Here is a 9,862-nt window from a genome sequence, read left to right as displayed (position 1 = left end):
CCTTCCCTCAGTTTCCTTCTTCAGTTCAGTTATAGTATTAACTTGTTCTGCTAATTGGCCTTTTAGCTCAGCTATTTCAGTTTTCAGTTCTCTTATTACCTCAGGGTAGCTAGTATTTACCTTGATGTTCTCATCTGTTGTTCCCCTACTCTGTTAGCCCTTTCCTCCATAGTTGTCTTCATTTCTGTGATTATTAGGTCTACTATTACTTACATACTTTTCTTATCTATGGTTACTTCTGACTGATTTGGAGTTTCTTTTTCTTTTTTTATTTATTTATAAAAAGGAAACATTGAGAAAACCATATAATAAGAGGGGCAAAACTCCACACAATTCTCACCATCAGATCTCCGTATTCCATCCTCTCCCCTGATAGCCTTCCCATTCTTTTTTCCTCTGGGAGCATGGACCCAGGGTCATTGTGGGATGCAGAAAGTTGAAGGTCTGGCTTCTTTAATTGCTTCCCCACTGAACATGGGCATTGACTGGTTGATCCATACTCCCAGCCTTCCTCTCTCTTTCCCTTGTAGGGTGGGACTTTGGGGAAGCGGAGCTCCAGGACATATTGGTGGCGTCATCTGTTTGGAGAAGTTTGATTGGCATCATGCTAGCATCTGGTGGTTGAAAAGAGAGTTAACATACAAAGTGAAATGAATTGTTGACTAATCATGGACCTAAAGGCTAGAATAGTGCAGATGAATGTTTGGGGGATCCTCCATTTTGTAGATAGCTAGTAGGCATATTTTAGTTATATTCCAAAGGGCCTGTGGCTACACTAGTTCCCCTCCCCCCCAGCCTGAAATCTGCTATGCAAGTGGATCCAAGTTATTGTCTGGGAAGATGATGTCATGGCTAGAAAAAAGACCAGAAAGCTGGATCAGGGAAGAGAGTAGCTCCCTAATATGGGAAAGCAGTATTAATATTGTTGACTGTAAACCCCATCGATTTGATTTGGTCTGGGGCCCATATTCAGCACAGGAGCCTATGTGACCTCTGTGTCCCTGTAGATCTGAGCTCACATTCTGTGCTTATGAGTAGCAACATTCCAAGCTGCCCCAATATAGACCCATCTTCCTCAGGTGTAGCATAGAGTATGTTGTCCATCCTCCCTTCAGAGGATGGAACATTCTCTCTACCATTGTTGATCGAAGTTGAGGGCAAGGTGCTATGGGTGGCCCACAAAGGGGTCTATTTTGTTGTTCCTGATAGCTTTAGAGTTTCTTTTTGGCATGATTCATTGTGGTAGCAGTTTATTTGCTCTTGATTTAACCTTTTTTTGTTGTTGTTGTTGTTTGAATTTTTCTGTTCTGTTGTTCCTCAGTTGTTGTGATTTGAGTATAAGCCACACTAAGCTAAAGTCTTTTCACAAATGCAGCCACAAACCTCAGAAAGTACAATAGCAACTGTAGCAAAGATTGATGCAGTTCAACCAATACCAGTTAGCCACACAACACTTCCAGTCCAAGAACAAAAACAAAGAAAACCAAAAGAAAAAGAGAAAGGAAAAAAGACAAAGAAAGAATAAATAATTATCCAAATCTACTGTCCCCTATAAATTCTAGAGATAGCAAAAGGAGAAAGGAAAGCAGAAAAGAGACACGCATACAGAAAGAGAGAGACCCCTCCAAGTCAGACTTCTTCCACAAGACAATTCACAAGTGAGTGTCAGTAATTTCAGAAAGCAAAAGAAGAAAAGAGGAAGAGCAGTTAAATAAAAGAGGTTTTTTTTTTTTTTTTTAATTAGCTAGGATGAGAGAAAAAAGAGTGTAAAGGGAAGAGAAAGAGAAGCAAGTTCCTCCAACAATGGATAGCACACTTAGTCACCTATCAATGGAAAAAGTAACAACAGTTAATTTTCATTAACCTGAAGAGGAGGGAAAGGGACACGTGTATATAATAATAATGACAATACTACTACTACTAATAATAATAAAATAGTGCAAAAAATCCTAACAGCCATTCTGCAACTTGGACAGCTCCAGGTTGGCTGCACACAGCCTAGTCCCCTTCCTAAACCAAGTAAAGAGAAGCAATTATAAGAAGTATCAAAAAAAAACAAAAGCAACAACAACAACAAAAAACTCCAGAAAGGGTGGGAGTATAGCATAATGGTTATGCAAAGAGACTTTCATGCCTGAGGCTCTCAAGTTCCAGGTTCAATCCCCCACACGGCCATAAGCCAGAGCTGAGCAGTGCTCTGGTTAAAAAACAAAACAAAACAAAACAAAACCTCCAAAGGTAAATAGCTAAGGCCCTGATTGGTCAGGTATCCTGTCACTCAGCTAGAGCTCCACCCCCTTGAAAAAGAAAAGAAAGGCTTGGAGTGACACCCCTGCTGAGCCAGGAATCTTGGTAAAGAAAATAGCTCTACAAGAAGCCTGCTAGGAACACCTGGCCAGCTGGTGGGGGCTTGTTTTGTGGTGGGGGGAGGGTAAATTCAGAAATAGTCAAGTCGATGATTCTCCTTTCCTTTGTCCTTTATGGCTTCTGTTTGCCAGCTCAAGGGTGGGTTATGGGACCCCTCTTTGTTGTCACCCTGACCAGCCCTTGCTCTCCCCCTCCACTGATGGCCCAGAAGTCCTTCCCTCTCCCAAGAATCTCAGGTTGAAAGCTGCTTCTTTTTGGAGCTCACACCAGGTATTGTCTCCAAGTCACCATCTTGGATCAGCACCCCCTCCCCCAAGATTGTTTTCCTTTTTCTTTCTTTTTAAATTTTTATTTATTGGGCCTAGGCAGTGACATACTGGGTTAAGCACACACAGTGCAAGTGCAAAAACCAGCACAAGGGTCCTGGTTCGAGCCCCCCGGCTCTCCACTTTTTTGGGGGGAGTTGATTCACAAATTGTGAAGCAGGTCTGCAGGTATCTATCTCTCTCCCTCTGCCTTCCCCTCCTCTCTCAATTTCTCTCTGTCATATCCAACAATAGTAGCAGCAGCGACATTAACAGCAATAACAGCCACAACAACAATGGAAAACATTATTCATTTATTATTGGATAAGTACCTTGAGAAACTAAGAGAAGAGGGGGAGACAGAGAAGGAAAGAGGTGGTTTGGGAGGTGGTACAGTGGACAGTGTTGCAGAAATGATCCCGAAGCACAGGACTTGAGCCAGTCCTTGGTGAGAGAGAGGAGTTTAATATACAGGTGTTTAGGAGCCTCCAGATCTCTCCAGGAAGTTCTCCCGCACCTCCAAAAAGCACACAGTTTTACTGAGGTCGCCCTCCCCAAAGGGGTGGAGGGAGCAGGTTAGTTTCACTATTACAAAGTAGGCAGAAACAGACAAAGGCAATCTTTCACGTAATTGCTATACATTTTCCTTATCTGGCCTAGGTAAAGAAAGGGGGAGAGCTAGTGCCTGGTATGTATCAGCCTTGAGACAGCTAAATTTACTCCCTAGTCATCAGTTTACCTGTGCACTGTTGTCTCGGCCCATTAACTTAGGAATGTGGAGGGGAGAAACTACAGCCACTGGTTTAATTGCCTGAAGAACAAACACAAAGGAAATGCAGTCTTAGGCTTTGTGTCTCCATATGGGAGAGGAAAGGCATTTCTCCACCAGGCACATAGATTTCCACAGAGGGTAAATCAGAAGAGTATACACTCTGTTCATCTATTTCCCATAATAATAAGGTATTGGACTCTCAAGTGTGAGGTCCCTAGTTCAATCCTTAGCAGCACATGTACCAGAATAATGTCTGGTTCTTTCTCTCTGTTGTATCATTTCTCATGAATAAATAAATAAAGTCTTAAAAGAAAGAAAGAGCAAGAAAGAAAGATCAAGGGGCTGGGTGGTGTACCTCGTTGAGCGCACATTATACAGTGCACAAGGATCCAGGTTCAAGCCCCCATCCCCACCTGCAGGGGGAAAGCTTTGCCAGTGGTAAAGCAGTATTGCAGGTGTCTCTCTATCTCTCTTCCTCTCTTTTATCCCCTCCCTTCTTGATTTTTGGCTGTCTCAAATCAATAAATAAATAGATAATTTTAAAAAAATTTTAAAAAAGAAAGAAAGAGGCAGAGACAGAGAAACATCTGCAGTCCTGCATCACCACTCAGGAAGCTTCCTCCCTGCAGGTGGGGACCAGAGGCTTGAAGCCAAGTCCACATCCATGGTAACTGGTACTTAACCAGGTGTGCCACCACCCAGCTCCCTTTCCTTTGTTTTTGAAAGTGTTGTGTCTTCAAAGTCCCAGGCTCAATCCCTCATGCCACCATAAGCCAAAACTGAGCAGTGTTCTGTTAAAATAAAATTAATATATATATAAATATAGTTTATTGTTTTGCTTTTTATCAGAGAACTGCTCAGCTCCGGTTTATAGTGGTGCTGGGGATTGAGTTTGGGACTTGGGAGCCTCAGGCAAGAGTCTTTTTGCATAGCCATTATGTTGTCTCCCCCACCCAACTCCTTCCTTTTGAAACAATTTTACTGGGTCTAGGGAAATGGTTGTGGGGGAAAGCATGGGACTTGGAAACTTGAGGTCCTGAGAGTTCAGTTCTCCCCACCAAATAAATCAGAGTGGTGCTTCAATCTCTTCGATTATCTGCCTCTTTGCATTCATAAGTATTTAAAATATGGGTGGGGGTAGATAGCATAATGGTTATGCAAAGAGACTCTCATGCCTGAGGCTCTATAGTCCCAGATTCAATCCTCCACACTACCATAAACCAGAGCTGAGCAGTGCTCTGGTAAAGATAAATAAATAAATAGATAAATTAAAAAAAAAATTAAAAATATTTAAAAACTTTTTGCATATATTGTCAAGGGAGGTAACATCATGGTTCTGCAAAAGACTTTCATGCCTGAGGCTTTAAATCTCAGATTCAACCTCCACATCATCATCAGCGAGAGCAGAGCAGGGCTCTGGTAAATAATAATAATGGTGATAATAATAATAGTAATAATAATATAGTACTGCTTAGCTCTGATTTATGATGATGCAGGGGACTGAACCTGCAACTTCAAGCACGAAAGTCTTTTGCCTGATTGTGCTATAAATTTTATTTATTTCTGGTTTTCTTTCTGGATACTCGACTGTCCATCTGAAGTATTATACCTTCCTAGATAGTCTAATTCTCACAGACTGCACTCCAAGATATTTTTTAATATATACATTTTATTTATTTAAATTTATTTCTTTATTGGGGAATTAATGTTTTACATTCAACAGTAATATATATATTGCCAGTGCACTGTTCAGCTCTGGTTTATGGTGGTGCCGGGAACAGAACCTGGGACTTTGGAGCCTCAGGCATGAAAGTCTGTTTGCATAACCATTATGCTATTTACCCTCTACCCAAGATATATTTTTTTAGATATTTATTTATGTATTTTAATGAGAGAGAGACCAGAGCTCTGTTCAGCTGTGGCCGATGATGGTGCTGGGGATTGAGCCTAGGATCTCAAATCCTCAGGCAGGAGTCTTTTGCAAAACCGTGATGCTGTCTCCCCAGCCCCCAAGACCTTCCTAGGAGTCTTTGGGGCAGGGGTAGATAGCATAATGGTTATGCAAACAGACACTCATGCCTGAGGCTCCAAAGTCCCAGGTTCAATCCCCTGCATTTTACCTGAGCAGTGCTCTGGTAAAAAAATAAATAAATAAATAAAAAGGAGTCTTTGGGTGGTCCAGGAGGTGGTACAGTGGATAAAACATTGGACTTTCAAGCACAAGGAGTCTTTGGTTGCTGTAAGGGGTGCCAGTTTGGTGGACCACAGTGCGACACATGTACCCCCAATCTCAGCGGCCCTAAGCAGGGATTTGGTTGCACATTACAATGCTGAGGCAGGAACCCCAGCCTGCACCCACATGGCTGTGAGGGGGAGCCCTGTGGGATCAGGATGGGGGTGGGGGACTCCAGTACCTGGGCTCAGGCCCTGCAACGGACTGGAGAGTTGGGGCTCAGGCATGAGAGGGTCTCTCCCAGGGCCTCTCCACCTTTACCCTCACAGAGTCCCCAAAGGGCAGTCTGTTCTGCCTCATGGTACACTCCAGGAGGAGCCTCTGAGCTGGTCTCAGGGCCCTGCAGCTTCAGCCTCAGTCTCTCCTGGGATGAAGAGGGAGACCCACCTGCCCCTGGGTGGGGGTGCTGTGGGAGACTGGCACACATGGGGGTGTGGGAAGGATGCCTTGGTTTTGAAAGTGTTTTGTCTTCAAAGTCCCAGGCTCTTTGCATTCATAAGTATTTAAAATCTGGGTGGGGGTAGATAGCATAATGGTTATGCACTGCTCAGCTCTGGTTTATGGTTCTTCTTCTTCTAGCGTTTGCCCTTCTTCCTTAGCCAGTCAACAGCTTCAGGTTGAGCCTGATGTAAAGTTTCGAGACCTCCTTTGAATCTGGAGAGGGGGCAGTCGTTGACTATGTGGGTCATAGTCTGTCTGGAGCCGCAGGGTCGTCTCTGGCTCCCTAGCGATGGAACATAGCGGCGCACCAGCCATGGCCTATTCATAGCGATTGAGGAGGGCCCAATCATAACGTGCTAGGTCAAAGCCAAAGCCGGGTTGACGCTTGCAGGGGTCTGTGATGAGGTGTTTGTTCTTTACCTCAGCTGACTGCCAACTCTGTTTCCAAGAGTCTGGAACAGAGAAGTTCAGTGTAGGCGTAGGAGACCAGATTGGATGACGAGAAGTCAAGCGTTAAGACAGGGTGGGCGAAGATATGGTAGTATGGAGGATTGAATCTGGGACTATAGAGCCTCAGGCATGAGAGTCTCTTTGCATAACCATTATGCTATCCCATCCTTAATGGGATAAATAAATAAGTAAATAGTTTGTTGCCATGGGGAGTTTAAGCACTTCAGGTCAACTTTTTTCGGATACTGGGAGACACAGAAAGGGACTGGTGAAATAGCTCATTTAGACAGTGTTGCTTTGCCACATGCAAGACCCAGGCTTAAGCCTGGCCCCCAGAACATATAAGGAAGCTTTGGTGCTGTGGTCTCTTTCATAGTCTCCCTTACTCTCTACCTACACACACACACACACACACACACACACACACACACACACACTAAATAAATAAATAAACACAGGCTGGGGGTATATGGATTCACCTGCCAAAATCCATGTTTAGTTTAGAAGCAATTACAGAAGCCAGACCTTCCATATTGTGACCCCATAAAGAATTTTGGTCCATACTTCCAGAAGGGGAGAAATGTTAGGGGAAGATGACCAGAGGGCTCTGAACTCCAATTCCAACAGGACCCAGAGAGAGAAGAGGAAAAAAGGAAGGATATACCAGGTGTAGGTGTGACTTAGAAAGGAAGGGAAGGCAGGAACATGAAAAAAAGGGGGCATACATAAATATAGATAGGTAGTTATAGAAATAATAGTCAACCATACCTGTGATCTTGGGAGAACCACTGCAGTTTCCAGTGGAGGGGATGGGGACACAGAATTCTAGTGCTGGGAATACTGTGGAATTATAGTCTTGTTATCTTATAATTATGTAAATCAGTATTAAACCATTAATAAAACTAAAAATAAATAAATATTGTAAAAGAGAGAGAAGATGAATCAAAAAGACTGAAATATATGGATCTGAATTCCCATACGACTGGCCAGTAAGACAGCAAAGCATCACTTGGATGGTGCATTGGCCCCAACACATTGAAGGAAACCATGGTGTCTTTCCTTTGGTCTCTTTCTTTCAGTCCTTCCTTCCTTCCTTCTTTCCTTTCTTCTAGCTTGCAGTGGTGATGGGAATTGAACCTGGGTCCTCAGAACCTCAGCATGCAGAACAATTATGCTGCCTTCTCAGCTCTGTTTTGGCCTCTCTCTCTCTTTTTAGTTTTAATATTTTATTTATTCATTAATGAGAAAGAAAGGAAGAGAGAGAAAGAACCAGACACCACTCTTGTGGTGCATTGAACTCAGGACCTCATGCTTGAGAGCCCAATACTTTATTCTCTGCGCCACCTCCTGGACCACTCTTTTGGTCTCTCTTGGAGCTCAGACATTTTTAATTAATTAATTAATTTAAAAAGGAGACATTAACAAAACTATAGGATAGGAGGGGTACAATTCCGACCACCAGATCTCTATATCTCATCTCCTCCCCTGGTAGCTTCCCCATTCTCTATCCCTCTGGGAGTATGGACCCAAGGTCATTGTGGGTTGCAGAAGGTGGAAGGTCTGGCTTCTGTAATTGCTTCTCCGCTGAACATGGGTGTCGACTGGTTGATCCATACTCCCAGCCTGCCTCTCTCTTTCCCTAGTAGAGTGGGGCTTTGGGGAAGCAGAGCTCCAGGACACATTGGTGAGGTTGTCTGTCCAGGCAAGTCTGGTCGGCATCATGCTGGCATCTGGAACCTGGTGGCTGAAAAGAGAGTTAACATACAAAGCCAAACAAATTGTTGAACCATTATGGACCTGAAGGCTGGGTTAGTGCAGATGAAGTGTTAGGGGGGTACTCACTGCAGACTATTGTGTACTTCTGCTTTCAGGTATATATTTTGCCCTAGTTTATGGATACCTGTGAACATATGCTCTATCTCAGGGGACCTGGTCTATATCTAGGTTTTGGGACTTTGTTGGGGAGTGGACCACCTGGAATGGAATTAGAGAATTCCATGAAAGGAAAGGTCTCACTTGAGTAATGAAGCTAAAGGGTTGTCATTCCACACCTGAAGTCTCTGGACAAAGTCTGAAGTGAAGCATGCTGGGGTGGCACTCGTTGCTTTGATTAAGTTGAGATCGTCAGATGCAATATTATTAGATATGAATTGAGGGAAACATGCAGGAAAGTGGGCCCCACTCTAAGGTTCCAGGACTGGGGGAAATATAGGCTCTATAGTGAAAATGTGAGGTTCCTGCTGTCTTAGGGTTCAAGAAGACAATGGATAGTTATTGTTATCATCATATTATTTGGTAATTGGGTTAACTTTGAAAAGTCCCTTTGTCAGGATTTGCTGTATAATACCCAGCATCTTGTATATAGCTGTGCCACCAGTTGCTTCTGTTCTACCTGGTCTAGGCTTTTGAGAGAGTCAACATATCAAAGACTCAGCCTATGTATTAAAAAGACTCAGTCTGTGTTTTAAAAGGTTAGAGACATACAATCAATTTTTCCCCTCTCATATTAACTAGTGATGTATATGACTGTAATTTTATAGGAGTGTACATAAACACCATTCCCACCACCAAAAGACTATTCCAACCCCCCCCCCCCCCCGCCTTCCCCGGGAAGCTGAATGTCCACCTTGCTCCTCACCACAAGGGTTTTTACTTTGGTGTCCTACTCTCAATTTAGTCAGATCCTGGCTTCTGTTTCTCTTTCTGTTCTTCTTTCTCAACTTCTATGGATCATCCCATACTCATCTTTATCTTTCTGACTTAACTCGCTTAACATAATTCCTTCTAGCTCAGTCCAAGATGGGTCAAAGAAGGTGGGTTCATTGTTCTTAATAGCTGCATAGTACAGACATTTTTTAAAATATTTATTTTTATTTATTTCCCCTTTTGTTGTAGTTATTATTATTGTTGTTATTGATGCCGTCATTGTTAGATAGGACAGAGCGATATGGAGAGAGGAGGGGAAGACAGAGAGGGGAAGAGAAAGACAGACACCTGCAGACTGTGAATCAATTCCCCTGCAAGTGGGGAGCTAGGGGGCCCCGATCCTTATGCCAGTTTGTTTGCTTTGTGCCACCTGTGGTTAACCCGCTACTGCCTGACTCTTTTTTTTTTTTTGGTGTTTGGGATTGAATCCAGGTCTTCGGAGCCTCAGGGCATGAGAATCTCTGCATGGTCATTATGCTATCTATCTTCCTTGCCCTTTTTTTTTTTTGAAAAAAAAAGAATTTATTTATTTATTCATGTGAAAGCTAGGCAGAGAGAGAGAGAGAGAGAGAGAGAGAGAGAGAAGCA

The sequence above is a fragment of the Erinaceus europaeus genome, chromosome 2 (assembly GCF_950295315.1).
Source record: "Erinaceus europaeus chromosome 2, mEriEur2.1, whole genome shotgun sequence".
NCBI classification, from domain to species: Eukaryota; Metazoa; Chordata; class Mammalia; order Eulipotyphla; family Erinaceidae; genus Erinaceus; species Erinaceus europaeus.
The sequence above is the reverse complement of the archived record's forward strand: the minus strand, read 5'-3'. Positions refer to the sequence as shown.